Here is an 18,527-nt window from a genome sequence, read left to right on the forward strand (position 1 = left end):
CAGTGGCAGCTCATTTGTAGCTGTCCTCAATGTATGGAGGATGCCACTAAGGCAGAGAGTGGGCCACTGGCTGTTGTTAAGTGGCTGAGATCTTTGCCTGATTTCAAAGAATGTTTACTTCTTAGGCACCTCCCACATGCCAAATACTCTTACAGACAGAATTTGATACCACTTACCCACCATTGTGAAAAATGGAGAGTTCCATGTAAGTGCATTTTCCAGTCACCTGAGGCTTCATACACAGAAATACTTACTTAACCATTGTCTCAAAATATTTGATACAATGAATTATTCCTTCCCCTTGGCCCTGTCTACTAAATAGGATTTGCCTATTGTTTCTTGGGGCTGTCATGGAGTCCAGCAATCACACTGTCCTGTAACATTGAGCTGTATACAAGCTACCGATATGAAAAGGTTGTTTGATGCCTGCACTAAATTCCCTCATGCTGTTATTCTTTTGTTTTCATGCTTCTTTATAATCTCTTCATCTGCACCCTTATTCTCAGGGTGTCAGCTGTTGCTCCTGTCTGCTGTCACTGTGGTTTCTCTGTCATCCTACACACTTCTCGTGTGCTCCTTCTATGTGCTAGAAGCTTCGGAAATCAGGTCACCGAGCTTATCAGAATGGTGTGCAAAGAAAGAGTAAACAGGCTCCAAGTGAGAGATTGCTGGCTCTTTTCTGGTACAAACGCTGAGATAATTAAATTGGACTCCTATATATGTATTTTTTTGTCTTATATATACTTGAGTTTCCATGACAAAGGGCTTGCAGTTATTATGGTGACAGACCTAATAGCTATGTGAAATAAAAACTAGTCTGATTGTTCCAATGAGTCTAGGTTTTCTGCTGGACCCACAAGTTAGGCATTCAACATGCAAAGAGCCCAGGTCATGGGCTTATAAATGGACACTCATCTAGAGAAGAATTCAGGGCTGCCTTAGCAAAATGGGGCCTGCTTTGGGGACAACTCAGGAGAGGAAGAAATGTAGTGGATCTACTGTCTCAAGGTCATGAGGCTGATACTTCAGTATAGCTCATCATGGCAAATGTCATGTGGCCTTAGCTTGCTGGAGACTCAGAGACTTTCTCTGTATCTGGTGCCCGGAACACTCAGCCTGCAGACCTGCCTGAGCCATCTGCTGTTCACTACGCTAAGCGCTAAGGAGGTCTTCCTGTTGTTCAGTCACTTCAGCTCACCCAGCCACAGCCTTGAGTGATAGATACACATTTACCATGCTTAGCCTTAAGGGGAATGGACCCTGGCTTGGTTCATGCCATCTCCACGTTAGTGAATGAGGAGAGAAGATGGAAAGCTTGCTCTGAGGACTCATCACTCCCAAAGTGAGAGACAGTGGTGGCACCTTATCAAAGTGGAGAGGCAGGAGAGAGGAACAGCTGATAAACACAGGCTTTGGGGTTAGACAGACCTGGGCTCAAACCCTAATACTGCCACTTACTGGCTGTGTGACCCTGGACAAGTGAATGAACGCCTCAGCGTTCTCATCTGTGAAGTGGAGATGGAGTCTTTTAACTTACAAGGATTCAGTGAGAGAACAGAAGTGAAGCTTTGAGTACAATGCCAGGCATTGTAAACACCCTACAAACAGAAGCCATAGTGGTGATGATGATGGTTCACTATCAGAAGTGTCTGCAGATCAGGGTCCTGCAGTACTACCTTGGAGCAACATACACATGTACATAAAGGCTCTGGAGCTACTCCAATTAGAAAAGAAAATGCAACCATAAAAAGTCAGACTAGGGAAGTCCTTCGCAATCATGTATCATTTATCCTTTCTCTCCCACATTACAGATAGGAAAACTGAGAGCCAGAATGGGGAAGGGACTTGTTCAAGGCTACTAAGTCAGCCAGGACTCACATCTCTTCACTTCCCATTCATGGGCTCTTACCTTTGCCTGAAACTCCCAGGACAACACTCCTAGAATTAAGAGGAATCAGCAAACAATCCTAGAATTTAGAGGAATCAGCAAACAATATAATATGTGGCAGGTAAACTGCAATTGTGAACATCTAGACATAAAAAAGCATCATGCTGGCTCAGGCCCTCCTGCAGAGAGGAAGACAGAGGCTGAGGCGGGGGGACACAGCTGTCCTGCCAGATATCTAGGTAGACCACACACTGTCACTTACATCTTACTGTCTAGGTGGCCTTGGGATGCCTCTTTTCCTTCTGGGTTTCCATCTCTCCATCTAAAAATTTTCCCAATTCCAAAAGTCTCTAGAGTTGCCACACATTTCCTGTTTCTCTCCTGGTGCCTCACCTGTGGGGGCTGAATGTCATAGCAATTTAGCCAAGTCCATTGAATTCTTGTCTTGGTCCTCCTTGTCCAAGGGCTAGTACCCTGGCTAGGGTTCTTAGCTAAGGGGTCAGCAAATTATTTCTCTAAAGGGCCAAACAGTAAATATTTTAGGCTTTAAAGAGCATGTGGTCTCTGTTACAAATACTCAACTTTGTTGTTGCAGCTTACCAGCAGCCACAGACAATACGTAAACAAATGGGGTTGGCTGTGTTCCAATAAAACTTTATTTACAAAACTGGGCAGTGGGCCAGATTTTGCTTTTATTTTTTTGACACACAGTCTGACTATGTTGCCCTTGGTAGAGTGCCATGACATCACAGCTCACAGCAGCAACCTCAAACTCTTGGGCTTAAGGGATTCTCTTGCCTCAGCCTCCCAAGTAGCTGGGACTACGGGTGCTTACCACAATGCCCAGCTATTTTTATATTGAATCTGTTATTGTTCATTTTAGCTGGCTTGGGCTGGGTTTGAACCCAACAGCCTCAGTATATGTGGCCAGCGCCCTACCCACTGAGTTACAGGTGCTGCCCTGTTGACTCTATTCTAGATCCTTCTAAACTGGGTCCTAAATCTCTGGGACTAGAATAACCAGCTTGTCCTGGTTTGATTGGGACTCACCAAGTTTTAACACTAAAAGTCCTACATCCTGGAAAACCATCTCGATTTTGGAAAAATTGACATGGTTGGCCACACTATCCAGGATCCAAAGGCTCCTACTTTCTCACCTTTGCATTGCTGTGGCTGAGACATTCAACCGTCTTCTCCATAAGGAGGAGGAGGAGGAAAAAGAATAGGAGGAAGAATAGCTACAATGTACTGTGGTTTCTGATGTGCAAGGCATTGTGCAAAGGCCTTTCTCAACATTATCTCCTCCAGTCCTCAGAACAACCCAGAGAGGTATGGCTGGAACTCCTCCCAGCATAGGGTGAAGACTGTACTGGAACCCAGTCTAATCTGCCTCCAGCACCCAGGCTCTCCTGCTTTCACTCTGGGCTGTAAGCTCTTTGAAGACAGAACTGGGGTCTCTCATCTCTGTATCTTCAGTGCCCAGCCCAGAGCATCACACTTAAAAAATTCTGGGCAAATACTGATGCCAAATGAATGAATATGTGAATGAATGGATGGATGGATGGATAGATACATGGATGAACGGATGGATTAGCAAATCTCTCCACATTCAGACACATCTCACGGTGTGACATAATTAACTCCTGTCAACCCAACTTCCAGGTGAGTTAAGGGAGAAATGGTGAATGCATTCTATGGCATCAATTATGTCAAACATGCTTGCTAGCATGTGGGAAGCAACATGCCATGGTGTTAAAAACATGGTCTCTGACATCAAGTGATCTGTGTGCAAATCCCAGGAAGGTTGCATCTGGGCTCTGTCACCTGGACAAGTTGCTCTGCCTCTCTGAGCCTCTCAGAAGACTCTTACAGAAGCTGCCTCCTAGGGTTGCCATGAGAAACAGATGATAGGTAAAGTCCCAGCATGGTGTGTGCTCTTGGTAAACACCCCACAAACATCATTATGACTACTGCTGATCTTGGGAATGGGCAGAAAGCAAGGCAGAGATGGGACTGAGTAGTACAGGTGTGAGTGCTAGGATCAAACAGGAGAAGGGAATAAAGACGACTCCACAGAATCTGGGGTGGTGAGCTTATCACCGCAAAAGTGGTGCATAACAAACAATCACAAACCCCCAGTGGGATATAATGACAAGCATTTATCTAGCTAACCTGTTTGGGACACTGAGCTCAGCTCTTCTCTGAGGTCTGGGCTTAACATGTGTTCATTCTAGGGCCAGGCTGAGGGGGCAGTGGCAACCTCAGGGACACTTTTTCCTAGCCACAGCAGGAATGCACACAAGGTCTCTCAAGGCCTAAGCTTGGACTGGGCATGAAATTCTCTACCTGACTAATGGCCAAAGCTGGTCATGTGGCTGAACCCTGAATGAGGGAGCAAGGGCATAAACCAGCTTCTTCCCTCCCCACTAGATCCTCCCTTCTCACCCAGCTTTTCCCCTCCAGGCCCTGCCCCATCAGCTCTAAGGCAGAATCTGGAAGGTCCCTGTGCGGTAGCACTTGCAGTTCATGGGGATCACAGACCCACCCACGCCCCACCTCAGTTCTCATCTTCCCAACATCTGAACCTGCTCCAGGGAGCCATTAATCTTGGGCAATTTCTTCCCTCACTTGATTTGTTTATTTAAGGAAAACAAGTTGCTCCTAATTAGAAACACTGCTGCCGAGATGTTCAGCACATCCTAAGCTGACTATTTTCAGACCTTCTGCCTAAAATTATACCTGCGCTTTTAACATCTGCAAGTTTGTTCAGCAATTGTCCTGAGTGGAGGCTTCTGGTGAGAAGAGACGGAGGCTGATGCACGGGATAAGGGAAGCGGGGGCAGAAAAGGGGCTTTGGAGCCCTGGGAGCAAAGGCACTTGGAAAAATGAACACTCAACATCCCACCCTGCTCAGAGCCAGGGCTGACTGCTGAATCGACATTTAGAAGGTGCACAGCATGAGCATAGTGCAGCCCTGAGGGCAGGGAAAAGAGCAGTCTTAGAGGTTCAGAGATGGTTTCCCTTTAGAAGCTCTCCCATGAGTTCAGACTCACGCACACACATTTACCCTAAAGACGCTCAGAGGCACTCTCAGAGATATACACGTTCAGCCGTATGCACACACACGTGAGGCATGCACCAAAGTTACACTGCTGCACAGATAGGCAAACACGCTTAGAAATATACACATGTATGCCCAGAGACTTCCAAAAGATACAATGTACTCCGAGTACACATACTCAGAAACTCACACACACAGACAGGCAATCAGAACATGCATTCACATACAGTACCATGCACACACAGACGCATTCAAATGTACACCACAACCAACACACTTAGAAACCAATACTCAGAAACACCTGTGTATATACAGAGATGCACAAAAAGTTTACACTGCCATATACACAGGCACACACCCAAGAAGCACATATGTATACAGAAACACAACCAAATATACACCCTAACGTTCACAGATGCACATGTGCAGAAATTCACACATATACACACAGTCACAGAAGTTACACCACAACAAAGGGGTGCACACATAGACACAGAAATAGACAACAGAGTATGCAGCGCTACACATGACATGCACATAGAGATACATACGAAGGTACACTGGAAAATATACAGATGAATAATGCCTGTAAGTGCACAACACAAAATCACACACACATTGCCGCAGCACAGGTGTACACTCACAAATATGGAGGCACTCACAAATGCCCACATTGACATGTACAGACAGCACATACAGCTACTAAAACATGCATCCCAGCAGATATGCACAGCTTCTCACATGCAGGTCTTCCTGCACGGACACTTACTGCGCCCATGTGCATCTGTGCAGGAATGAACCTGCTTGGTTACAGACACATATAAACACATTTGACTCACATACACACAACTGCTTAACACTCACAAGCACACGCACATATGCACACTGACACCAATTCACACATGTATCCATTCTCCTGCAGGCATGCACACACGCACACACTCATAAATCCATAGATATCAAGGACACCAACGCTATTCACACTTGTGTACACACACACTCCTAAGGTTCACGATCATGTAAGTCATGCTCATGCGAGCACTTGTGCACAGACCTGCATGAGAATGCACATGTACGCACACATTGGCATGCCTGTTCATCTGTTCATTTTTCCAGAGTCCCAAAAGTCCAGCCCACAGACTAAGCTGGCAAACAGTAGAATTGCTCCTGCCCCAGTCCCAACTGCATGGACATTAACTTACTCTATGTCAGCCAAGACGAGGTCTCCCTTACCCACCTCTGGTTCCAGCATGAACCCAGGGCAACCCTCTAAGCCTCAGAACTGCTCAGAGAAAAATCAGGCTGACTGTTCCACTGCATTCCCCCATTGTCTTAGCACCCCCCAACACCCACACACAATGCTGTAAGACACTTCTTTTCTCAGCATGGCTGTTCCTGTCAGGAACGGCAGTCCACAGGCTCTCAGCAGACTGGGTGCCTGACACTCAGACACACTGAACTTCTCTGCCCTGGATCCCTAGACAGCTGCAAAGTGGAAGCCAAAGAGACAGCCTACCTCTACCTCTTGTTGTCATGGAGACACAGAAGCTGGGTGCATCCAACCCTCCAAGACCACCCTGGGCTCCTGATAAGAGCAGTGAGCTGCTTCCAGCAGTGCTTTTATGAAGAAGCAGGGAGGGGCGGAGACTGCAGTGTCAGGTGATTGGAGAAAACAGGGGCCCTGACCCCAGTCAAGGATCACTTGGTGCTCAGTGGAATGGCGCCAGCCTCCCTAGGGGAAACAGACCCAAATGCCCATGCATGAGACCTGAAAGTAGATAGCTTTAGTGTTGCCGACATTGAACTCCACGCTAAACTGTGCACTAAGCACCCTCCATACGCTCTTAGTCATTCCAACACTCCTCTGAAATAGGAACTATAAGCTCTGTTTCACAATGGAGAAACCAAGGTGTAGAGAGTGAAGTGACTGATCAAACTCAGATCTGATCCGAGGCCTAAGTCTCTTAAATTCTAAATTACATCACCTCTTGGGATCTCGAAAATCTCATTAGTGACAATCACTTATGGCCATAAAGTGTCTGAACTGGGACCTCTGAGGATACATGAAAGCTCTTCATTTTTAAGAAGCAGCAACCAGAGTCCAGAGAGGTTTAGTGATTTGCCCAAAGTCACACAGCAAATGAGGGCAGACTTGAAGCTCAACCTCCTGACCCTGAGATGGAGCTTTTCCCAGATCATCGAGCACTGGATCCTGACACCCAGAGAAGCATCACCTATTCTGGCCTGGGATCCAGGTCCCAAGAAAGGGCAGGCGGTCCTCAGATTCCCATCTCATACCCCAAGAACTGTCTAAAAAGCACACAGCAATGCTACTGCCCACAGGCAGATGTCCTGCTCAAGTAGGCAGCACGATGTCATCCCTGGGGCTGTGACTATTTGTGGGGGTGGCTCCAAAATGATCCTCATAGACTAGGTGACCTCCTTGGAGTGTGCTTTTTCGCTGATAACAAAAATAATCTGGCAGAACTCATAAGCTATGTGCAGGGCTCATAAGAGTCTCCAGGGGGCTGGAATATAAAGGACCCCCTCCCCCACCAGCCAAGGGCTGAGATCAGAATGCCAGGAGCCCCTATCTACTTGTCCCTTTCAGCCCTTTTCTGGAAAAAGTTTGCTCCTCCCCAGGCTCTAATCGGAATGGTCTAATTGAATAGCCCAGGAAACTTGCCCCATTTTTTTGCTCAGGGCGGGTGACCTCCACCCCTCCACCTGGCTCTGCCAAGGAAGTGAGCCGGCTCTTATGAAGATACTTGGGGCTTCTGGAAGGGCTTGGATGGAGGTGATCTTGCTGGCAGCGGGACCCCAGTCTCTAGTTCTCTCTCATTACACATACACACACACCTGAGAATGGGCATAAGCAAGTCTGCAAAGCACCCTACATAAAGCCCATCATCAGTGCAGCCCTGGCTGCTGTCTTCAGATGACAGGCAGCCTCATTCACCAAAGAATCAACCTGCACAAGCACCTTGTAAAGCCAACTTAGAAATATGACTAGTTTCTTCTCCCTTGCAACTCTGAACTGGCCACCAAGTGAGGTGATTCATGAACCAAATTAAAGGGCCCACTACTTTTCCCATCTAAGTCCAAGAAGCTCTCCAGTGCATGACTTTAGGAAGCAGAGAAGAAGGACGCCTGGATAAGCCAGAATGTCTGACCATCTGCCAGAGGAGAGAAAGTTTGTCATCTACCCAGTGCTGGGCTGTCACCACTCTGAGTGATTCAGGCACCCCGCTCTGGGCATTGGGTCCCCAGCCTGCGGGGGCTGGGGCTGGGACTGGAAGCCCAGATCTGGAGGCAGGAGAGGCTTCGCAGCAGCTCCGCGCCCCTTTCCTTCATGGAGCCCTCTTACCAGGACGTGGCCCCTGAGTCCTTCCTTACCTGAGGGGTCTCGGCCACTTGTAAACTCTGTCAGCGGAGCTCAGCAGGCGCCGGGGTGACCTCGCTGAGATCCTGGCGTCCCGCTGGGCGAGCCCTTTCTGTGGGCGCCTTCCCAGATGCCAGCTGCTGCAGCGGCTTCATGGAAAGCGGAGCCTGGATTTCCTTTCTCTCCACCAAGGCTCCTCCGGCCGGGCTCGGGGCTATTTCTCCGAGTCTGGTGCAAGGGGCATCCTCCACGCCTCCAGAGGGAAAGTGGGAGAGCGTGAGTCTTGGATTGCAGCAGCGGCGACAGAGGTGGCCGGGGACGAGGAAGCGGTGGCGACGCCAGCCGGCGAGCCGGGGAGACGGGCGGAGGCGAGAGGAAGTGAAAGCCGGGCTCCTGCGAAAGCCTGGCGGGAGGGCGGCCGGCGGGAGGGCGGCACTGCAGGAGCCCCGAGCCTCGGCGAGGCCCCGCGCGGACACCCACCAAGGGATGTCCAGGCCCGGGCCGGGAGGGGCGCCGGCGGCGACTGCACGGAGGGCTCCGGCTGCCTCACCGGTCGCCCTCTGCCTCGCTGCTGTCTCGCTCGTTGCCTCGATGGCTCCCAGGTATTTGACGTGTCCAGCCTGAGCTCCCCGCGCTGCCGCCGCCGCCGCCGCCGCCAGCCGCGCGCCTCAGCCCGGCGCTGCTCCTCACACGGAGCCACAGCACTGCCTACCGCTTAACTCCTTGCATACCACCTGCCCTCCTGCAGCCTTCCAGCCTTCCGAGGCGCTCGGCAGAGCCGGTGGTGCCAGGCCGGCAGAGGAGACCCAGCAGGGCCTCAGCCTCCTATCCTCAGTTGCCTGGTCTGTAAAATGGGTGCAAGACCCAAGTCACGTAAAGTTGCTGGAAGAATTTACTGAGTCCTTTACCCAAAGTGCCAGGCTGCCTGGTGTTGGCGTATGCACCCAGTGTTTGTTGCTGCTGCAGCTGCTGTGTTCTGGAGGCTTAGAAACTCCTAAATAGTAAATACCCAAGAAACGGCAGTTTTGTCTCTTGTGTTCAGTGTGTTGTTTTAACAGGTGGTATAGGCTTTAGTTGTGTGACTTCTGGGTGATCACTTCCCCGCTCTGAGCCTGTTGTTTTCCATGCTCTGTGACCTTGGCAAGTCAAGGTCACAGAACCTCTGAACCTCTGAATCTCATCTATAAAGTGGGGGACAACAGTGTCCACCTTCATAGGATTCCCAGCCAATCACTGAGAAGGGAGCCCCCTCTCATGGAACCTGACAAGAACTGGACATCTTTTCTTTCCTGATCTGGTTGGTAGCTGCACCGCATTTCTGTTTCTTTTTTTGTCTTAAAAGACAGTCTTATTTTGTTGCCCCTGGTAGAGTGCTGTGGCGACACAACTCACAGCAACCTCCAGCTCCTGGGCTTAGGTGATCTCTTGCCTCAGCCCCCGGAGTTGCTGGGACTACAGGCGCCCGACACAATGCCGGCTATTTTTTTGTTGCAGTTAGGCTGGGGCAGGATTCGAACCTGCCACCCTCGGTATATGGGGCTGGCGCCCTAGTCACCAAGCCACAGGTGCCACCCATACACAGGTGTTTCTGGTAAGTCAATGACCTGCACATTTACATATCAAGCACTTTCCTGCACATGTATTAAATCTTAACTTCTGAAGAATCTGGTTTTTTGAGTGACAATTCTTTGAGTGAGAAAAGTGTGGGCTCAACTACTTTCTGGCTGTATGATCATGATGAAGTTATTTTCTGTCAATGAGCCTCTGTTTCTTAATTCATCAAATGGGAACAGTGATAGTACCTACTTGATGGGTGATACAATGATTAAAGCGTTTCAAGTACAAAACTTGAGGCCTGAATCCAATCAATATCAGATGGTGTTGTTCACATGTTCTACAGTCTCATATATGTCCCATTGGAAAAGGATGTCTGAGAAATAACTGAGAGAACTGAGTCTGAACCTCAGCAAGAGTTGGCAGGTAAAATACAATGAGTTCAGTTAAATTTTTAGTATAAGTCTGAAATTGTACATGGAACACATTTATACTGTTTTTTCCCACTTTTTTAAACCTGGGATTTCAAATACAATCGGGTGTCCTGTATTTTTATTTGCTAAATCTTACAATCCTAACCCTGTGGTTATTAGCTATATACCCAGAGGTAAATTGCCCAAACTTTCTGGCCTTAGTTGCCTCATCAGTCCCTTCCACTATTGACAGGAGAAAGAAACTGATGAGAGTTGGTGGGTGTTCCCAGCACAGATTAAGCACTCCATCTTTGTCTCTTACACCTTCTGTCATCTCCTCCCCTCATTTTCTGTTTTTCCTCTTTATCCTTGCCTAAGGGTTGAGGTTGCCAGACCTCCTCTAAAGATTTGTAAGCCCTTTGCTGGTCTTCAAAAGTAGATTAGGATTAGCTATAAAAAGTAAGTAGGGCGTTGCCCATAGCTCAGTGGGTAGGACACCGGCCACGTACACCAAGGCTGGTGGGTTCAAACCCGGACCCGGCCTGCTTAACAACAATGATGACTGCAACAGAAAAAATAGCCAGGCGTTGTGGCAGGTGCCTGTAGTTCCAGCTGCTTGGGAAGCTGAGGCAAGAGAATCACTTCAGCCCAAGAGTTTGAGGTTGCTGTGAGCAGTGACGCCATGACACTCCACCCAGGGGGACAACTTGAGACTCTATCTCTCACATACACACACACACACACAAGTAAGTAGCTGAGTTATAGAATTTCTATCTGAAACACAATCAATTTTGGTAAGAAAGAATGAAGTCTATTTCTTTCAGATCCAAACATTGAGAAAATTCTATTTATCTTTCTTCTTCTTCTTCTTCTTTTTTTTTTTTTTGCAGTTTTTGGCTGGGACTGGGTTTGAACCCACCACCTCCAGCATATGGAGCTGGCACCCTACTCCTTTGAGCCACAGGCACCACTCGAGAAAACTCTATTTTTCTATGAGCTTGTACCTGCTATCATTTGTATTACCAGCTTCTGTAAGAACCCTCATCCTCTCTCCATGTCTTCCATTTTAGCTCAGAATTTTATTTTTTCCGGATAAGATCTGTTGTAGAACTCCTGGAGGAGAGAGCAGAAACAAAGCGATCTTTGAAATAAATAATAAAGATCAAAACAGGGTGATATAAGAGAGTTTCCAAGCACAAGCTCAGGTAACGCCTCTGAACTACGTTCATAAAACAAGTCACTAACCCATACATCACTGTCATTTGAACCATGGGGTCTAAAAATAGGATTAGCTCTAATTTCCTTAGTAGCTGAAGCAAATGGAGAGAATGTATGAGTAGTGAGAAGACTGTGTCAGGAAGTAAGTAATTTCCTTTTGGCAGTATTGTTCTGAAGTGGAAAGAAGGGGGCTTGTCTTCAGAAATGTCAGCCATAGGCTCAGCTCCCATAGCTCAGTGGTTAGGGCGTCGGCCACGTATACCGAGGCTGGCAGGTTCGAACCTGGCCCAGGCCTGCTAAACAACAATGACAACTGCAACAGAAAAATAGCTGGGCATTGTGGCGGGCTCCTATAGTCCCAGCTACTGGGAGGCTGAGGCAAGAGAATTGCTTAAGCCCAGGAGTTTGAGTTTGCCATGAGCTGTGATGCTACAGCACTCTACCAAGAGTGACAAAGTGAGACTCTGTCTCAAAAAAAAAAAAAAAAAGAAGAGAAAAGAAAAGAAATGTCAGGCATGTCCTGGTAGAGCTGAGAGAGGTTTAAGATGGAGGACTTTGGAGTCACCCAGACCTGGGATGGAACCCCAACTCTACCGCCTCCTAGCTGGGTGGCCTTGGGTGAATCCATTAACCTTTCTGAGTCTTATCATTTTTTTAAAAAATGAAGATAATAGTAGTTCCATCCTTAGGAGGATTTTGTGCAGATTAAGTGATAGGCACACACAGACTGTTTACCACAGTGCCAACTGTACATGCATTATGCATGTGGGCCGTGACCTATTATTGTAATGATTCCAGATGGGCAGGATGCACTCAAGGCAAAGTGAGAGTGCCAGTAATTCAGGGCACCAGAGAGAATCCCAACCCTGGAATTCAAGCATGTGTAGGCTTCCTAGAGTTGGATTTTTTTTTTTTTCTTTTTTGCACTTAACAACTGACTCACACATCCGTTTTAACATGTGAAAGAGAGAATAACGTTCAGAAGAGGGAATTGCAATGAGTTGCTGTGACTTTGTTAGAGGGGAGGAGGACTTTTCATTTTAGGAGTTTGGTCACTCCCTTCCACAGCCCTGTGTGTCTTCTTCAGCCATGGAATCTCTCTCTGCTCTCCAGCCCCTTCATTCAGAGATCCCAGAATCCATCCTGTCTGACAGAGGATGACGCTTGGTCTCAAAGCAAACTCGTAGAGATCAAGAGCAGTGTCTTGTAACCACTTCTCTGACCCAAGCACTTACATCAGGGTTTGGCACATAGTGCTCAGGAAAAAAATTGATGAACGAATAAAACTACAATAAATTATCACAGATACACACAGATCTAAGGAAAACTGGTGCTTTGGTCTGTTTGGGTTATTATAGCAAAACATAGTGAACTAAGTGCCCTTATGGATGGTAAGAAGAAATGAAGTTTATTTCTTCTGGACCTAGCCATGATCAAACTCTAGTTTTTGCTGACGGCTTTTTCTCCCCTCTGCGTTTATCTCTGACATCACTTGTGTTTCTAGTTTCTGAAAGAAGCCTTATCCTCTCTACACGCCTTCTTTTTTAGCTCAGAATTACATTTTTTTTTTCTGGCTAAAGTCTATTGTAGGACTCATGAAGAAGGGAAAAGAAACAAAGTGATCTTTGAAATAAATTAAAAAGATCAAAACAGGATGATGTATGAGAGTTTCTGAGCACAAGGTCAGAACTTTAGTTTCTCACAATTCTGGAGGCTGGGAATTTCGGGATCAAGGCAATGACAGATTCAATGTCTGGTGAGGGCCTTCTGGGTTCATAATGGTACTACCTCACTGTGCCCTGACATGGTAGAAAGGGCTATTTGGAGTCTCTTTTATCAGGGAACTAACCTTAACCATGAGGGCTCCACCCTCATAACCTAATCACCATCCAAAGGCCATTGCCTTGGGGGTTCGGATTTCAACATATACATCTTGAGAGGACACACATATTCGGACCATAGAAAGCTTCTGATCAGAGAGTTCAGCCATCAAAATTTTAGAGCACAAATGTAGGAGAATGTATATTGCAGCACTTTTTAATGATGAAAACCTGCAAAGAATCTGAATGCCCATCAACAAAAGAATAGATGGATTGATTCCAATATACTCTTAAAAGGAAGCATCATGAAACAGTGAAAATTAATGAACTAGAACTCTATGCATCATCATGGATAAATCTCAAAAATTATAGTGTTGAGTGCAGGGCAAGTGGAAACTCGTTGCCATAGGACACATACAGAATTTTTTACCATCTAACAACATTAAAAACATGAAAAGCAATTCAGTCTATTTTTATGAGTGCATACATATAGTAAAAGCATAGATCCATGTCTGGGAATGAAAAACACCAAACTCAGGAGAGAGGTTACTATGGCTGGTGAAGAAAGGAGGCTGGGTTGGTTTCAAAAAGAGCTTTAAGTGTGTTTTTAGTGAGACAGTTTGGTGGACACATAGATATGCATTATTTTGATCTCTGGACTCTTTTGTATTCCTGAAAGATTTCATTAAAGAGAAAAGGAGACCACAGTTATGAATGAAAGCCCAAGTGGAATTGGCCTCTTTCTTACCCCTGTTCTGCTATTTACCTGCAGTGTACCTTGAGTAAGTGATTTAATCTCTTTGAGCTTCAATTTTCTCGATGTTAAAATTCTTCTAACATTATGTCTTTGAAGAATTAAGTGAGACAATGTGTAGAAATTATTTGAGGCAATGTTAAGCATTCATTAACTATTATCTTAATTATTACTTATTAACAGCAAGTCAACCCCAAATTATTTGGGAAGCAGTAATATCTGAAAAGAGGGTCCATGGCTAACGTTTCTTTGCAGGTAAAACCTCTGAGTCTAAAGAGGTTGAGTATGTTGTCCTGGGTCATGCTTTACATATGTGGAGGACCCCTCTGAATAAGTGTATGGGGCATCCACTTCAGTACTTTTCCCGGAAAATGTACAGAAAACCCCACTTCCTTCCAGTGGATTTAAAAGCTGGGGCACAGATCCCAGAGGCAGGAGGACACATGCAACTTCAGGACTCCTAATGTGGCTGCACCCCTTCGTTCCCAGATCTGGAAGCATAAGATTAATAATTTTATCAGGTCATCCTTTTCTACTTTATATTTCTAAATAACAAAAAAGTAGTTGATACTGAACACAAACAGGCATATGTTTTCACAAAAATACACACAGGAAAATGCACAATTTATAATATTCCAAAGCTAGAGACAAGTCAAATGTCCATAAGTGGAATAATGGGTGAATAGAGTTGTGTGCATTCAATGGAATCCTATAGAGCAGTGAAAATGAGTAAGCTGTGGCTACCACCACGATTTGGAAGCATGTCACAGAGCATTAAACAAAAGAAGTCAGACCAGGGCAGTACATGCCACTTATGTAAAGTTTAAAAGTTGCAAAACTAACCTAGCTGCTGGAAGTCAAAAGAGTACACTGGGGTGAGAGGTTGCTACTGGAAGGGGGATGGTAGGGTGGGGGCATTTCTGGGGCTAATAATACTCCTTTTGTTGATCTGGGTGCTGGTTACATGAATGTGTTCTTTTTAAGAATGCTTCAAGCTATACATACTTATAACTTGTAGACATATACATACAGGGTATCCATAAAGTTTGTGTTCAATTTAAAGTAATTTAACATAGTAAACAGCACACAAACTTTTTGGACACCCTGTATATATGTTAGATTTCAGTTAACAATGTTTTTTAAGTGTAAAAATTTACTAAATTTAAATATGTTAACTTTTATTGGCTATCAATTCCTAAGCACCATCCTGGATTGAACCACATAAAAAGAAGGGTAAATGTAGGTCTCTAAATTAACATCCCCTCCTAAGCCTTGACTTGAACATACCAACTGTAACTAGCTTTCAACTTCAGGCTCTCTGAAAAGGGGATTGTCTACCCAGAACCAGGCCAGGTGGAGACAAGACCATTACTTAGGACATCTGATCTGAAGAGACAGGCAAACCGCAAAAATTATCTGATTTGTCAGATTCCAGGGATCAAATGACCCAGATAATTGTCAAACTGCCATGGTAAAACCACACCCTATAGCTAAAATATCTGCGAGGTGGACCATTTCTCTGGGGCCATATTCGTGGGCAGAGAGAACAGAGGCCTGTGCCTTTCCTGGGAGTCATGGGAGCTCTTTGAGAGTTTGTGGAGGACATAGAAAGGAAAGGCAGCCCTGGATCCCCAAGGGGTTCCAGGCAGCCCCCTACTTCTTACTATCATGTGCTGTAGCTCCCCAATGCTCTCATAAGAATACATACATACAGCTCTGAGCCACTAAGCATGGATCTTTTCATATAAGCCTCATTCAGTCCAGCAGTCCTAGCAGTGAGGTAATAGTTTTATTCTCATTTTGCAAGGGAAGAAACTGAGGTTCCAATGAATTACCCAGGAATGAACACTAGAATAAAGTGGAATCATTTATCAAATTCTGTTTGGTGACCAATTCCCTCCCCGTTCACAGCCCCTCCCACCCTTCCTTTCCCCAGGAACGTTGCTCCCCATGTCTTCCCTTAGCCACTCAGGCTTCAGCCCTCCATGTGAACCTCACATCTACAGGAGGCTCAATCTGCTCAGGCCTCTGAGAAGCAGGTGCCAAGATGGAATTAGAATTGCAGAAGATTTATTGGAGGACACCTCCGTGGGGGTAAAGAGAGATAGAATGGGATTAAGCAGTGAGAGCCTTCAGACTGAGATGCGGGTGTGATGCCTGAGAAGGAAGAGTAGGAAGGACGGCCATGCAGAAAGAGCCTCAGACTGCCCCATTGCTGGAGAAGGTCTCAGCCAGTCCAACAGCAGCCCAGAGGAAAGATCGCCCACTGGTGGATTCTGGGTTAGGCTGGGATAGTCGGCTAGTCTTCAGTGGATCATGGGATCAGTCAGCATCTTTCATAGAAGGCAAAATGAGAATTGGTTTATCAGTAGGCTGGTTATGGAGGCAGGAGGGAGGAGCAAAGTGTTTCTTAAGTGCATCATGGTATTATAATTATTACATGGCTGTCTTCGCCTCTAGACTATACACTCCACAAGGATAGGAATCATCCTGCCCAGAAAGGAAGGCTGGCATGCAGTGGACACTCAATTAGTTTGTGGGCTATCAGACTATTCCGACCAATTCCTCTGTGTTTGTTGATTGTCACACATATCCTGAAGATGTTCCCTGCAGTGTATTTTAATGACAGGATGAGGGATTAGGTGTTAGAAATGGATTCAGATCAGTGGCGCCTGTAGCTCAGTGGGGAGGGTGCTGGCCACATACACAGAGGCTGGTGGGTTTGAGCCCAGCTCAGGCCAGCTAAACAACAATGACAACTGCAACCAAGAAATACCTGGGCATTGTGGTGGGCCCCTTTTGTCCCAGCTACTAAAGAGGCTGAGGCAAGAGAATTGCTTAAGCCCAAGAGTTGAGGTTGCTGTGAACTGTGACGTCATGGCACTCTACCGAGGGTGACATAGTGAGACTCTGTCTCACAAAAAAAAAAAAAAAAAAATATGGGTTCAACTCGTAGACTCAGCTCTTCCTATGTGACCTTAGGCAATTCATTTCACCTCTCTGGGCTTCAGTTTAGCCATTTGTAGAACAGGGACAATAATATCTGCCTGTGGAGTCAGTTTGAAGATTAGGTACAATACAGTTTATAACAGTATTTTTATCATGATTATAATGAACAGACTTATAATGTATACCTGGTTACATTTAGTGTTTGTGATTATTTTAATAAACTATAGGGCCTCTACCTCAAAGACATGAATGTCATCTCGAAGCATTATCATTGCTTCCATGGAGAAGCAATGATATTCATATTCAATATTCAACATACAATGACTCACCTTTTATTGAGAGGAACTGTAACAACAAAGACTATGTTCAGTTATCTGTACCACAAGCCTGCCCTCAAAAGCAGGAGCCACATCTTGTCTGTGTATTGCTGGCACTTAGCAAGGGGATTGTACATTGCAGGGACTCAATAAGTGCAGATTCCCACCCTAAGCTGGAGCCACGTGGCTATGTGCCACATGCATCCATGATTTAATCCTCCCAATAGTCCTGGAGACAGTGGGCAGTACTATTTCCATCCTGCAGATGTATAAATAAGACCCACAAGGTAAAGCAACTTTCTTAAACTCTCAGAAATTGCAGGTTTCAGGCCTGAGTGGTTCTTGCTCCACCCTGCGGGTTTTCCACTGGGACACGTGGCTGTCAGGACTGACAAACAGATCAACCCCCAATGCAGCCTAAAACACAGAACGATGCCCTCATTCTCTCAGGAGACTCCAGTCTGGCCTCTAGAGAAATGCTCTTGGAAAGCAGCCTCTTCTGGCACATTCCAATTTAGATACATGAGTCTCCTGGGAAGAGAGGGTGCCATGGATCCATGGGCTGGAAGATTTTTTACCTTGGAGTTCAGAGGAGTCAGCCTGACCTGGTTACAGAGACTTCAAGAAGCTTTTGTCTTTTGAATGTTATTTATCCCCCAATGTCGGTCACTGTTCAACACTTTTCCATGCAAATTCACTCAGGAGCCACAATCCATTAATAACCACGACAACATTTACTGTGCTTCTACTCTGCATAGGTCTGGGGCCAAGGGTCCAGGGTCATCACATCCATTTTGGCCTTGCATCCTCGCAACTGCTGTGTGAGGCATGTATTCCCCAGATGGGAAAATGGAGGCTCAGGGAAGTTCAGGTTTCCTGCCCAGTGTCACAGTGCTGGGAAATGGTGCAACTGAGACCTGGACCCTGCCTAGCCAGAGTCTGAGCATGAGAGGAGGCCAGTACACAGGCAGCCAGAAAGAAGTTTGGTATTCCTCCGCCCACTCACGAAGCAGTAGTTCTTTAAGACATGTGTGCACATTATAGTTCTTGGCACCCTGCCTCTCCTCACCATCTAGCCCACCCCTCAAATCTCTTAGAACACATGCACCTCTGGCTCTGCTTAAGACCTCCCATGTGGCTTCATAGCATCCAAAGATTACAGCCCAAATTC

The 18,527-nt window shown here is 46.2% G+C and overlaps 1 protein-coding gene across 6 annotated transcripts in view; it reads right to left on the reverse strand.

The window, feature by feature from the left end:
• The window catches only part of WSCD2 (WSC domain containing 2), a 126,332-nt gene extending 117,373 nt beyond the window's left edge, over nt 1-8,959 (reverse strand). For 2 of the 6 annotated variants that reach the window (XM_053588904.1, XM_053588905.1), the window contains exon 1: nt 8,346-8,959. The gene's annotated coding sequence lies outside the window, so the exon portion shown is untranslated. Of the gene's footprint in view, nt 1-6,465; nt 6,682-8,345 lie in introns of those variants that run through there. The other 4 variants (XM_053588900.1, XM_053588902.1, XM_053588901.1 and 1 more) reach the window with 3 other exon arrangements.
• Between the last annotated feature and the right edge of the window lie 9,568 nt (nt 8,960-18,527).

This window comes from Nycticebus coucang, chromosome 4 (assembly GCF_027406575.1).
Source record: "Nycticebus coucang isolate mNycCou1 chromosome 4, mNycCou1.pri, whole genome shotgun sequence".
NCBI lineage: Eukaryota > Metazoa > Chordata > Mammalia > Primates > Lorisidae > Nycticebus > Nycticebus coucang.